At 43.1% G+C, this 13,772-nt stretch overlaps 1 protein-coding gene across 1 annotated transcript in view; it reads right to left on the minus strand.

Moving 5' to 3' along the window:
* ASTN2 (astrotactin 2) overlaps positions 1–13,772 on the minus strand; it is a 986,509-nt gene that overhangs the window by 264,281 nt on the left and 708,456 nt on the right. The gene's annotated exons all lie outside the window — the stretch shown is intronic.

The following is a 13,772-nucleotide window of genomic DNA, read 5'->3' on the forward strand; positions in this document are numbered from 1 at the left end:
ACTTTCAGCTACACAGGCCTTTCTGTTTCTCGGCTACACCCTGTCCTTTCTCACTCAGTCTTGGCACGTGCTCTTCTCTCTGCACAGAATGCTTTCCCCATCCCACCCTCTGGCCCTGCCTTCTCTTGGCTCTCACTCCCACTCACCCTTCAGATCTTAGTTCAGGGGCCAGGACTCTGGTCCTCAGAAATGCCTTCCCTGAACTCCATCCCCATGCCTCCAATCTCTATTAGGGTTTCATACTAAAGATCCTCACAGCATCCTGTTCTATGTGTCACCTGTTAATGTCTCCAGACTATAAGATCCATGAGGGCACAGACAGTGTTAGTTCTGCCGATTCCCATCCACTTTACGTATTACCTGGAATGCAGTAGGCTTTCAATACGATTTTCAATAATATATTTGAATACATGTGTATTTATATACCCTGATCCATGTGCCATCTCATCCAAGCATCGATGAGTCTAAGAGTGAAGATTTGTGAATTTCAGGACTGACAATTAATTGATGGCTTGTAATCAAGTGGTAAGCTCTTCTCAAAGTAAAATTAGCTCTCTCAGTTGAAAGGTTGACAGATGAATAGCTGATCAATTTGCCAGTCTCTCTGACCTCCTCTAGGTTCTCACATAGGCCCTTGCCATTGAGGGGATGGGAGAGTTTAGTTAAAACAGGCTGTCTTTAACAGGCCAAGGATAAAGAACATTTTTGAAGAGACTTATCCTCTGTTCACATTTCCCATCCCTCTGAACAATGCTTCCAAAATAGGATCATGTCTGGTTTCAAGCCCAATTCAGTTCCAATGACACTACAACCCATTCATTTGAGAACCTGCCAACTGAACTCTCTTTTTTCTCCTCCCAAATTCCTGCTGGGTATTATTTTGTTGCCACCAAAAAGAAAAAAAAAAAAAAAAAAGCCTCAGTTGAAGTGACAACTCCTTGTTGGGAGGGCAGCCAGGGCTTTTCGGCAGGAGGTGATGGTACCGCTTGCCCTCATCCAGAAAACAAAACAAAGGCATCAGACTAAGGGCTTCTGGGAGAGCCAAAGCCGCGTGAATGTTTGTTCAATATTCGGCAACAGCGCAGGGCGCTGCGTCCCGAGTCAGACAGGCTTGCTTTGGCAATAGGCTTGCACTTGAAGCATTTAAAGACTCCACAGGGACCAGAGGGGCTCAAATTAGAAACGCTAAGGATGGGGGCGGGGGGAAGAGGGTGAGACTTTTATATCATAAAGAATGGCCTTTATTACAGCAATGGCCTCCCAGGAATTGCTGAAATGGGATCATTTCTTAGGCAGAGTTACTGTCTCCTCTTGGAGGAAAGCAATTGCCCTGAAGCCTGACTCAAGGACCCACAGAAATATCCTTAACAAAGGGAAAGTAGCCAGCTGAGATGGCATCAGCAAGGACTGAACTTCTGCGCTATGCATTCTGAACTTCTCAGCCTGAGAGTCAAACTCCAGCATCATCAGCGTGCCCTTCATAAATAATAGTACCATCCTGAAAGACTACTTGTAGGGATTAAATAAGGCAAAGGTTTAGCACTCAATCGATACTAGCTGTTATCGGTGTTGTTGTTGTGATTGTTTTAATTATTGCTGTGCTGTTGCTGTAACAAGATGTTAAAACTGAAATTTCTACTGAGACACCAAGACAGAATAGAATTGAAATCCCAGAGCCAGGCCCCTATACACGGACTTTACAAAGGAGATGAATCCTGACTAGTTTCATAACTCTAGAAACCTCAGCCAGAACAAGGAAATAAAATGAGGTCAGAGAGTAGACGGGAAGGATATAGGAGAGATTTGCTTTGGAGACAGCTATTACCTAATGTTTAGAGTCCCCAGCACCCCAGGTGGGTCATGTAGAGCACATTACCTTCTAATCCCAAGTTTTGTGATAAGGAGCCTCAAAAGAGTGCCTCTTGGAGAAACTGCTACATTTTCTCGGCAACGGGGAAGATAGTGGACTAGGGTCATACCCCACCTGCAGAAGTTCTAGTGGCCTATGGCAGCAGGGCAGAAGAGGCAGCACAGGGATTAGCCCCAAATCCCAGAGGCTGCCAGTGGGAAAAATGCTTGAGTATTTCCCCCGGACCAGATGTGGGTCACATGAGAGAAAGAGCTGGGCTGGATCTGTTTTGAGTCTTACCCAGGAGGAATTATAACAGAGGTTGAGGGGTCCCCACCGTGAGAGTCCCCATAAGGTGAGCAGCCAGAGAAACAGAGGGTGGAGAGGGATGAGCAGTAGCCAGCCACAGAGATGCTACATCGTCTCAGGTCTTGGGAGAAGGCCCTGGCCACGAGGACCACTGAAAAACCACAGAACGCCCCCCACCCCGCCAAGAGAGAGGGTCGGTTTTAAAAACCTGCCAGGACCGGAGAACACAGAGCCAGATACAAGGCTATCAGGGCAAGTATGACCTTCCGAATCCTTACCATTCCTCTCTCCTGCTTCGACTGTAGAGGGAGAGGAAGAAGAAGAGCAAGGGAGAGAAACAGAACGAAGGCCAACCTTGCTCCACGTCCTAACATCCCCACTGGGGAGGGAGAGGAGATCTGACTTGTCAGATTTAGAGATTTGATTAAAATCTTGGACTAGACATCCTAATTCCTGATGTGAAACTGTTATCAATTTAAAATGTCTATAGCACTGTCTGTTCCACAAAAGTTATAATAGATTAGATGTGGCTTAGCTAAGATTTTCATCTAGGAGCAGAGGAAGGTTATCCAGTGAATATGTTAAAAGGAGTGTGGGAACCAACTATGATACGTACTTTCGAACATGCATCTATTCATGATCAGAACTATATTTTGATCATTCTCAATTTGTATAATCGACTGAACCGTTTACATCATCATTATAATGTTAAATTAATAGTTAATGTTAAATTAATATCTGCCTCCCCAACTCAACTGTGAGCTCCATAAGAGCAAGAACTATGACCATTTTCAATGACCGCTTGCATGCCCAGCACAGAGTTCAATGTCTGATGTCATGCAGACAGTTTGCAGGTGACTATCTGAATAAATAAACAGATGAATGTGTACTGATTCTTTTTTACCTTTAATCCCCTCTATTCCTGTAACCCTTATCAGACTTCAAATCCACTATCTCAGTCTTATCACCATAGCCCCAAAGGCAGACAGTCTTAACCTTACTTTATGAATGTACAAATGACAACTCAGAGAGGTAAAGCAATTTTCCCAAGACCACAGAGCTTATAACTAGTCTAGTTTTTTGCACCTGGTCCTACTGCTCCTTTCGTTGTCCAAATTTCTTGCCGAAAAATTTTCAGCACTAATTCTTACTCCTGCACAAGTCATCCCTGTTGTAAACACTTGGGCCTTCCCCGTTCCTGCCACCCCCAGACAACAACCCTAGGCTTCCCCACCCCTTTCCATGGGCTAAGGGATCTCATGGGTAAGAGGCACTTTAAAGGTCAGCTGGTCAGAAATTCCATCTAATGCTTCATTCACCACCAAATGATCCTCTGACTGCTTTTTGGATGCTTCTAATGACACAGAACTCATTACCTTTTTAGGCCTCCAGTTCCATTATGGGACAGCTCTGTTGGACCTAGACTGGCTTGCCATCTAAAAACTACAATTCTCATTCTAATCATAAGAGCCAGACCCAGAGCTATGCACTTTGTGCTTCTTGGACACCCTATCTGCAGTACTCAAGCCTGCCCCTACTTGGGGTCATGCTAAGATTAGCCAACAAACTACAGTTCAGGCAGGTGAACTCCCACCCTTAGGAACTGTGGGGCATTCTTGAGTGGTTTCTGATTAAGGTGTGTATGTCCGAGAGAGAGAGAGAGAGAGAGAGAGAGAGAGAGAGAGAGAGTGTGTGTGTGTGTGTGTGTGTGTGTGTGTGTGTGTGTTGTGTGCATGTTTGAGGAACGGAAGGGGAAGCAACGGTGCAGACTCTAAACAGAGGACAGGTCTACAAAACTGCCAAATCCTAGGACAACTGATCTCCTGTCCTAACCTGATTTGCAGCTTCTTCCCTAAATACACAAGTAATATGCCAAACTGCAGAAGGGAAGCTATAGGACAGTGACTTGCTTGGGTTTAAATTCCAGCTTTTCCATTTCCAGCTGGATGACCTTGGACAAGTCATTTAACCTCCCTGAGGCTCCATTTTCTCATCTGTAAAACGTCAACAATGCTAGTACCTAAATCTTGGATTATTTCGAGGATAAACGAGAAACAGAACTCAATGAAGAATTTATAAATTCTAGGGTGTCAGGAGCATCATCAGAGGTCGTTTGTTCCAGTGCTTGGCCTTCAGCTCAGCATTATTCACTCCCGTGCATGTCTGAATCTGTAAAGCTTCCCTTGTAACCTGCTGGCGCTTTAACCACACTGTCAGCAATCTCCTTAAACTATCCGCTTCCTACCTGGTGGAACACAGTAGACAAGGGTAGAATTGAAAGCTTAAGTCTAAAGCTATTTAGTCAGACTACCTGATTCTGAATTCTGGGTAAGTCACCTTACCTCTCTAATCTTAGTTTTCCCATTTGTAAAATGAGGACACTAATTCCCCATTGAACTGCTCTGAGCATCAAAGGAGAGATGCAGCATCTATAATTTCATATAGTCTTTGTTATCATCCTACAAAGCAGAAATTGTTGTCTCCATTTACAGAGGAGGGAACTGAGGCTCAGAGTGACAGAGTATAGCCTACGAGAGGATACTTGTTTCAAGTGACGGCAGGTCAATCTCTGAGGAAGGTCATATCCTCTGTGGGGCAGGGAGAGGGACCCCTGGATAATGCCCAGTAGCCCAGTAGTGGCTGATGTCTTTTGTTTGCAAATTAGGATTATTTTAATATTTTTAAAAAGCACAAAAACAGCCACGTGGTCCTGCTGTATTATTTGCCCTAAAGTAAGGGGCAGAGTGAAGAATCCCAGTGCAGCTTAGTGGGCCCAAAAGTGGTTCTTCCCACAGACTAAAGCATGCTCAGCCCCCACCTCCCCCTGACTTACATCGCTCTTGCACGTCAGGGAGCAGTCAGCATTGCAGTGTATCATTTACTCCTGCCTCTTGAGACAAGGTGGGCTGTGGCCAGTAACGGGAAGGTGAACGACAGGCCATGTGTGATCTTCTGCTGCCCTCTAGTGCCTTCTTAGGACAATTGCTCTTGGGAAAAATCTTAGTTCTTTCATGCCAAAGCGTGATTACTGTGGGCAAAGCAACTTGCTAGGCACCGAGGGCAACAAGAAGGAGAGTAAAGGCTTAGCTATGATACAAGGAAGCCTAGCGTAATGACTACAGAGGTTCTGAACAAACATTACTTAGAAGGCCTACCAGTGCCAGGTTTGGAGCTAGGTATGGGGTGGGGGTGACATTATGAATAATGATTTGTTTCAAACCTACCACTACTTAAGTGCAGAGATTTGATGGAGTGTATCAGCTAGGAAGGAAAAGCCATAAGAGAAGGAAAGGGGAGAGATGGAGACAAGGCAGTGAGAAGAGATAAACAATGGAGTAGGATCTTAAAGGAAACAGGAAGAGATGAACTCCCAGGTAGTGTTGGAAAGGATGTGGTCCGAATGTCGATCAGATCTGGGTTTCAATTTCAGTTTGATCAAAACTATGCATTTGACCAGAGCTTCTGTGTACAGTTATGCGAGTTGTGTACTGCACGACAGTGACAAGGCAAGGGGGTGAGTGAGGGGCTGAATCCTGTCTCAGCTCCACTGGCCATGCCTGTACCCACGGGGTTGAATCCAAGCAGAGGAGCACCATTTCCTAATTCATGCAAAATGTGACTTACGGGCTAAGGCCTTGGGTGTGACCATGGACAAGCTATTTCCTCTCTTGGAACCTCTGCTTGTTTACGCATAAAGTAAGGCTATTATCACCAATAATAAAAGTTACCGTAAGAATTTAGATAATGTACGCCTGTGCCTCTCCAGAGATTTCCGTTCTTACTATTACTAGTATTATTATAACTACCTCGTTTCATTTTTAAGAGGTGGTGGGACAAGTGCTTGAAACGGGGAGAGGGTAGAAAGAAAAGTCACATTTCCTGAGCTTCTATTCTTTGCCAAACACAAGACACTGTAAATCTCATTGAATCCTCACAACAGTGCTTTGGCCTAGGAATATGATAATTTTTATAACCATATTTTACAACCAAGGAAACAGAGGTTCTGAGAGGTGACACACTGCAGCCAAAGGCCGTTAGGCATTCAGGCTTTGACTTCAAAGCCTCTTTTCTGTCTGATGAAGTGCAGAAGCGTCATTAATAAGAAGCCTGCTTTCTCTTCCCTGGCATCCCATTCCTCCTTTCTTAAAAACTCTGCTCAAAACTTATCCCCTTGAGGAAGGATTCCAAAATGAGAGTTCCTCCTCAATTCCTTCCCCCTCCTTCCAGTAGCTTCTTAGACTAGGGATCAAGGAGGAAATGCCCAGAAGGAATCATTCCTAGACAGGATTTAGGGAGCGACAGGCCTCTGAGATGCTAATGGCCTGCTTGAGATGAAGACTCCCAGATGCTGCTTAGACAGGACCTTGAGGCAGCAAAGCAGGCCAACAAGACAAACCAGGCCACCTGGGGCTGGTGAGAGGTTGCCAGGTTCAAACGTCAGGGAGGGTATGAACTTGGGATGGCTCAGCTGAAGGCTTTGGTACCATCAGAAAAGAAACCGCCGCCCTCTGACCACTTTCTTAAGGGTTTGCTGTCACACTTCTAAGTCTTCATATTCACTGAAATCTTAACAGTACTCAGGTTAAAAGGTCACCTTTAAACATGCTGATAGGCAGTGCTTTTGGAGAACATGTTCAGGGTGAGTTACTTCTCCCATTAGCTTCCCTCTTCCCCGTAGCTGTGCTTCTAGGGACAGGAAAAGGGACTAATGAGCCTACCCATCAAAAGATCAAATTAAATGAAAATAGACATAAAATAAAAATAAAGACTGAGGGACTTCCCTGGTGGTGAAGTGGTTAGGAATCCACCTGCCAATGCAGGGGACACGGGTTCGATCCCTAGTCCGGGAAGATCCCACATGCCGCGGAGCAGCTAAGCCCGTGCACCATGACTACTGAGCCTGCGCTCTAGAGCCCGCATGACACAACTACTGAGCCCGCGAGCCACAACTACTGAAGCCCGCATGCCTAGAGCCAGTGCCCCGCAACAAGAGAAGCCACCGCAATGAGAAGCCCACGCACTGCGATGAAGAGTAGCCCCCGCTCGCCACAACTAGAGAAAGCCCACGCACAGCAATAAAGACCCAACGCAGCCAAAAATAATTTTTTTAAAAAAAGACAATACAATCTCTGCAAATTTTAAATGTATATATCCAGCTATATATCGAAGTGTTGGCATAACTACACAGAGAAAATAATTATGTTGAAAGGCTTTAAAATGCAGTATTCTGATTTTACATGCTTAGGGAAAAACAGTCCAAAGAAAAAAAATGTTCTGTAAATAAATCTTAAACTAGATTTAATGGACTCACTGCTAGTTGTAATACTGGTATTGCTATTTTGAAACTATTGTGTGTATACTGTGGGCTCCAGCAGACAAGCCATCATGTTACCGTCATTAGGAGCTAAGATTATTCCTGAATTGTTTCTCTTATGTTTATAAAGTCAAAGAAGTCGAGAAAAATTCTGTACCTTGAAATTTCTATTGGAAATCATATACACTAATGATTTGCTTTTCTCTTTAAAAAAAAATAAACATTTCATAGCTCTGTCCACTGAAAAAGCCTAGAAGTAATGGTAACCTAACAGCAATAAATACCCTTAATACCCAGACTCTTGTTTTTAAATATCATTTTCCTCTAAAAGGAACAAAATATTCTTGGAAAAATTCCTTATTCCAAGTCTGGGATAGGTATGGTACAAGCTGAGCCTAGGAAGTCTTGCTGTGCCCAAAAGTGAGATAGTTGCCAAAGACCAATGTGTTCATTTCAAAAGGACAGGCAGACCAGTTTAGAGGGGCTCACACTGGCCTACCATTGAACAAAATGAACCATGACTGTGATTGATTAAAATAGATCAGATAAACAAATTTCCTATAATTCATGACATTCCTCAAATCAAACCCAAAACCAAAGCCAAAACTCAAACTGGAAAAAACAAACAAAAGCTCATTGCTCATCATTGGGGATGGCTAAGAGACCAGCTCATTATTCTGAAAACTGGTAAAAGAATCAAGTCGTAGTCAATATTTTATCATGAACTGGATTTCAGGGTAACTACAATTTACTTTATGGAAATATTGCATTTAATACAGGCAGGAAGAATGACAGTTAGAAAATTACCATTTTGTAATCTCTAATAAGATAATAGATGTAGGCAGCGATCATCGATGAATGCTAAAACCATTAGTAGAAAGGCTGATGGGAGATATTCTAATGAATGGATCAAACTCGCTGCACCTGAATCTGCTGATCAACTTTAACTTCACTAAAAGTAAAAATCAGACATTAAGTGCCTTTGATATATGCCATAGGAAGTACATGGGACAGGCTGTATACTTCAGCCAGTGCTTCTTAAGCCCATGGATAGAATTCAATGGTCTATAAATTTGTATATGGGGAAAAAATACATCTTTATTTTCAGTATCCTCTAAATGCAATTGAGAACATATAATGCAATTTTATGCATTATAAATAACTATATATCAATTTTTTAAAAAACAATATTTGCCTACTTTTGGAAAACTAAATTAGAATAATGGATAGCAGTGACATGAAAAGAATATGTGGATAAAGCTGGTGAGGCTGTTGGGGAAAGGAGACTGTCTCTTAGTCTGCTGCCATCCAGTCCTAAAAGATATCAACTGGGAATTCCCTGGCGGTCCAGTGGTTAGGACTCCATGCTTTCACTGTCGAGGGCCTGGGTTCAATCCAGGAACTAAGATCCCGCAAGGTGCATGGTGCAGGCAAAACAACAACAAAAAACCACCGATGGACGGACAGGGTAATGGTAGCCACGATAAAGAGAAAGTTGCTGAAATCCTGGAGCCCAGAGGGCGGGAAATCTGGATGGGGGTTGATATGTGGGGCTTAGGAGAAATGAAGCACATGGCAAAGCTTCCAGTAGCCCTCACTTCGCACTGAGTCAAGTTGAGGTTGATGACACTGCACAGGGAATGTTCTCCGAGCAAGCCTTCAATGCCACTCACGTTTACCAAGTCTCTACTCAGTCAGTGTTTGATTACCGCTGACCTTTTGACACCAGGCAGGATCCTATGGGGCGTTCCCAGAACAGACACCACTCAATCCCCACCCCGCCATGTCCTCCACCTGCCTCTTATCTGTATAAAATTTTTAGCCTCCTAAGGCCTTCTCCGAGTTCCAAAGAGTAAATTTAATCAGAGAAGTGAGAAAATGCAGAAAGAAAGGAAAACAGCCAAGCAAGACAAAATAATAATAATTTAGCCATTAAACAAAGTCCAGTACTTTTAGTTCCTCCTCAAGGTCTACAGATAATATTCTGAGCTGTATCCTTTGAGCTGTTCTGCAGATACTGAAACCCCCATCAGGTGGAACAAGTTAACGATATGCTGCCCAGAAGCACAGAGACCCCAGGTGGGTTGGAACCAGAAGGCTGATGATGTTGACTCCCGATTACCTCACCACCAACCAATTAGAAAACTGTCCACAAGCTGATCACACACCCCATAGCCCCCTCCTTCACCCTTTCTTTAAAAACCTTTCCCTGAAACCCACTGGGGAGTTTGGGCCTTCTGAGCACTAACTACCTGGACCCTTTGCTTGGTGCCCTGAAATAAACGCTGCACTTTGCTTCACCGCAACCCAGCATCAGTAGATTGGCTTTACTGCCCGTGGTCAAGCGGACCCAAGTTTGGTTCGGTAACACTTTGACTATCCACACTAGTTCAAACCACTACAAACCGGATCTGGCCAATGCACGTAAATGTGATGATATTGAAATAAAAGTTCAAAATCCTAAACCAGCTATTTCCATATCAGCACAAGGAAATAAATCAAACAAAAGAAAGCACAAAGGACATTTATGCAGTTTTATTTGTGATGGTTAAATGTTTAAAGATAAGCTTGTCAACTTGACAAGTTCTTATATAGACAGTTTGACAACCATAAAGGCCAGAAAAATATGATTTCAAACATTTTTCCATAAAGTAAAAGATAAAACCTTATATTTATTTAAAAAAAAAAAATGTTGGAGACCCAGCATGGTCACAAGTATGTATGAACAGACTAAAAGGAAACTTGGTAAGTATTTACATAAATATAATCAATATAATGGTTATATTAGGTGATGGATAAAGTTGACTTTAAAAATTCTCTTTTATGGGCTTCCCTGGTTGCGCAGTGGCTGGGAGTCCGCCTGTTGATGCAGGGGACGCGGGTTTGTGCCCCGGTCTGGGAGGATCCCACATGCCGCGGAGCGGCTGGGCCCGTGAGCCATGGCCGCTGAGCCTGCACATCCGGAGCCTGTGCTCCGCAACGGGAGAGGCCGCAACGGTGAGAGGCCCACATACCGCAAAAAAAAAAAAAAAAAAAATTATCTTTTATGCTGTAAATTTAAATAGAATTCAAACATTTACTGAGCACTTACTAAGTATCAAGTATAGGCTAGGTTGAGAAACCCACAGGGATTGAGTATGACATACAGAGATTGGAGTCAGAGTTTCAGCAGAAAGTAGACAAATGACAGACAGACAGATGTAAGATATATATGTGAGATGTACACCGATATGTACATAAGCAGAATGAAAGACCCAGGGAGGGAGAAGAGAAAGGAAGGACGAAGTGGGGAGAGGGAGAGGCGGAAGGTGGGTGGGAGGGATGGAGCCTCGAAACCAGCCTGTGATAATCTTACCTCCTGATACACACTGTTATAATCTCTTCCACTTGAGTAACTTGCTTTTAACCAACAGAATACAGCAACATTGAGGGGATGCCACTCCTGTGATGAGGTTACAAAAGGCTGTGACCTCTCTCTCGCCGGTTTTGCTGAAACAAGCTGTCCTGGAATAGCTCCTGTGGCAAGGACCTGAGCGCAGTTTCCAGCCAAAAGCCAGCAAGGAAATGAAGCCTTCAGTCCGACAGCTCTTAAAGAACTGAAACCTGCCAACAACAACCTGAGAGATCTTGGAAACCGCTCCTTCCTGCAACTTTCAGGAGAGACTCCAGCCCTGGCCAATAACTTGACTGCAGCCTCGTGAGAGACGATGAAGCAGATCTAGTTAAGGTGTGCTCAGATTCCTGACTCACAGAACCTGTGAGATAAAACATGTGTGTTGTTTTAAACCACAAAGTTTGGGGGTAATTTGTTATTCCCTGATAGATAAGTAATACAGATAGACAGATACAATTTTCCATGATTTCATGGAATTGCTAGCAGTTATAAATCCCCAGACTCAGACCGATTTGGTTAGGATGCATTCGAGTTTTAACTCCTTAGATTTTCTACCCTGTTTTCCATAAACAAGACCTTTATCCTTCTCCTCAGAATTCAGCTGCTAATATGAGAAGGAAAAGAGAACATTTTGTCAAAATAGTAATAATAATAATAATGACACTAATAGCTATCATTCATAGAACACTTTTTCAGGAAGTGCTCTAAAAACTAGATCTATTAAATCATCTGAAATTTACAACATTACTATGAGGTAGATAACTACTATTATTCCCATTTTGCAGGGGTGGAAAGTGAAGTACAGAAAGGCTAATTAAGTAAGCTGTCCAAGGTTACACAGCTTGTCAGCTGCAACAAGTTACTAAGCATTACTTCCAATCATCTTCTAACCTATTCCCCAAACCTTCCAGGTGGGTGGAACTGGGGTTCCAACCCAGGTTTGTCTGACTCTGAAGCCCTCTACCACACAATGGTGGACTTAATAAGCAAACTTAATAATAATAAATGCAATGCAATGGACATTACTGCAAGTTAGGCAATATCCTAATATGTAAGTGCTTAACACCCATATCTTATTCTGCTCCCAACGATGCTGTGAATTAGCTGTTGTTACCTCCATTTTAAAGGGAATGAAAGAGAGGTTAAACTACAGATCTTATTTGTAAATGGAGAAAACAATGCTTAGCTGATAGGGGGACGTTATCAGTTGAACTGTGTCCCCCAAAAGATGTGCTGAAATCCTAACCCCCAGTATGTCAGTATGTGACTCTATTTAAAAATAGGGTCGCTGCAGATGCAATTAGTTAAGATGAAGTCATACTGGAATTTTAATTGGGTAACATAGAGGTCATAATCTAATAGGACCAGTGTCCTTATAAGAAGACACAGGTACGGATGCAAAATGTCGCCTGCCACATCAGGAGACAAAGAATGTTGCAGCCATCAAGCCAGCAGCCACTGAAGCCACCCTCAACCTGTGCACCCTGAGGGGATTCAGGATGGAGAAAAGCAGGATACTGGCCCCAGATAGTTAAGGTGCATATCAAAGGAATGATTTCAATCAGCCCAGACTCTTGCATCTTCTCATAAATAAAAAAAAAAACACTAAATTCATTAACTTGAAAAGTCTGGTTTTCTTTAACTAACAGTAATCTTTTGATGTTCAGATTACCTGGTTTTGGTTGCAAAACTCCTACGTATCCTGGCTCCTCCCTTACCTCTTGGGAGCAGTCCCATAGAGCTATCTGAGAGGCTGTCTTCTGGGCTTAAGTCCCCAGATTGTCCGCCAAATAAAATATAATTCTCAACTTTTAGGTTATGCATTTTTTTCAGTCAACACAGACACACAAAGAGAAGTGGATGCCATGGAAAGACAGAGACATACAGGGAGAAAATGACCATGGAGGCAGAGATTGGAGTTATGCTACCATAAACCAAGGAACACCTGGGGCCACCAGAAGCTGGAAGAAGGAAGGATCCTCCCTAGAGACTTCAGAGAAAGTCTTGCCCCACTGCCACCTTGATTTCAGACTTCTAGCCTCAAGAACTGTGAGGGAATAAATTTCTGTTTTAAAACACCCAGTCTGTGACACTTTGTTACTACAGCACAAGCAAACTGAAACAGGTGGTTTAAATGTTAAATGAAAAAAAAAAAGTTATGGTAAAATGCTGAATAAAGAATAAAGTACTCCACAAAGAGTATTTTTTAAATGTCTCCGTCTATGAGGAAAACTGATAATGTGTCAAGGGTATGCAAAGCCACAGGATTAAAATAAGTGCATTTTCCCAGGGTGTTTATTTTACTCTGAGATTTTTGTGGGAAGCATGGTAATTAATTTAACTGGTAAGTAATTTAAACATTTTTTAAGGCAAACAGATTTTTTTTAAGAGAAAAGAAACGGTTTGTTGTTGTCGCTGTTTTTTGAAAGCATGATTGGACTATGTCCCCAGACTGTCAGGGATACTATTAGCTCTTCCCTATGATAGGGGAAAGGTCAGTAAAAAAATATGATGAGTCTTGAATTGAGACTTTGGGCTTGTAACCGTGGTTTTCATCAAACAGAGTGCTAACTCCCCACTTGTCTAAGAAGGGGGTAAGAAGTGAGGTCTCAAGGCTGGGAATAAACCGTTTGACAGTAACTGTCCCATCTCCCCCACCTGTAACACAGTGGTTGGTAGAAGAACCCCAGGCTTCTGTCCAGAGAGGCTCTTTGCCATTCTGGTGAAACAGGCTGCACTAAGTCTCCAACATGGCAGAAACCCAGGGCAGACGGCAGTCCCTCTTTTTCGCTGGCAATGCTGCTCAGAACAGCTCATCTGAGGGTCTTTGCCTTACAGGATCATGATCTGTGGTCATAATGACAGGCACCATTTGCCTCATTTTCCTTGAATTCCTAAATATCATC

This window comes from Tursiops truncatus, chromosome 6 (genome assembly GCF_011762595.2).
Source record: "Tursiops truncatus isolate mTurTru1 chromosome 6, mTurTru1.mat.Y, whole genome shotgun sequence".
NCBI classification, from domain to species: Eukaryota; Metazoa; Chordata; class Mammalia; order Artiodactyla; family Delphinidae; genus Tursiops; species Tursiops truncatus.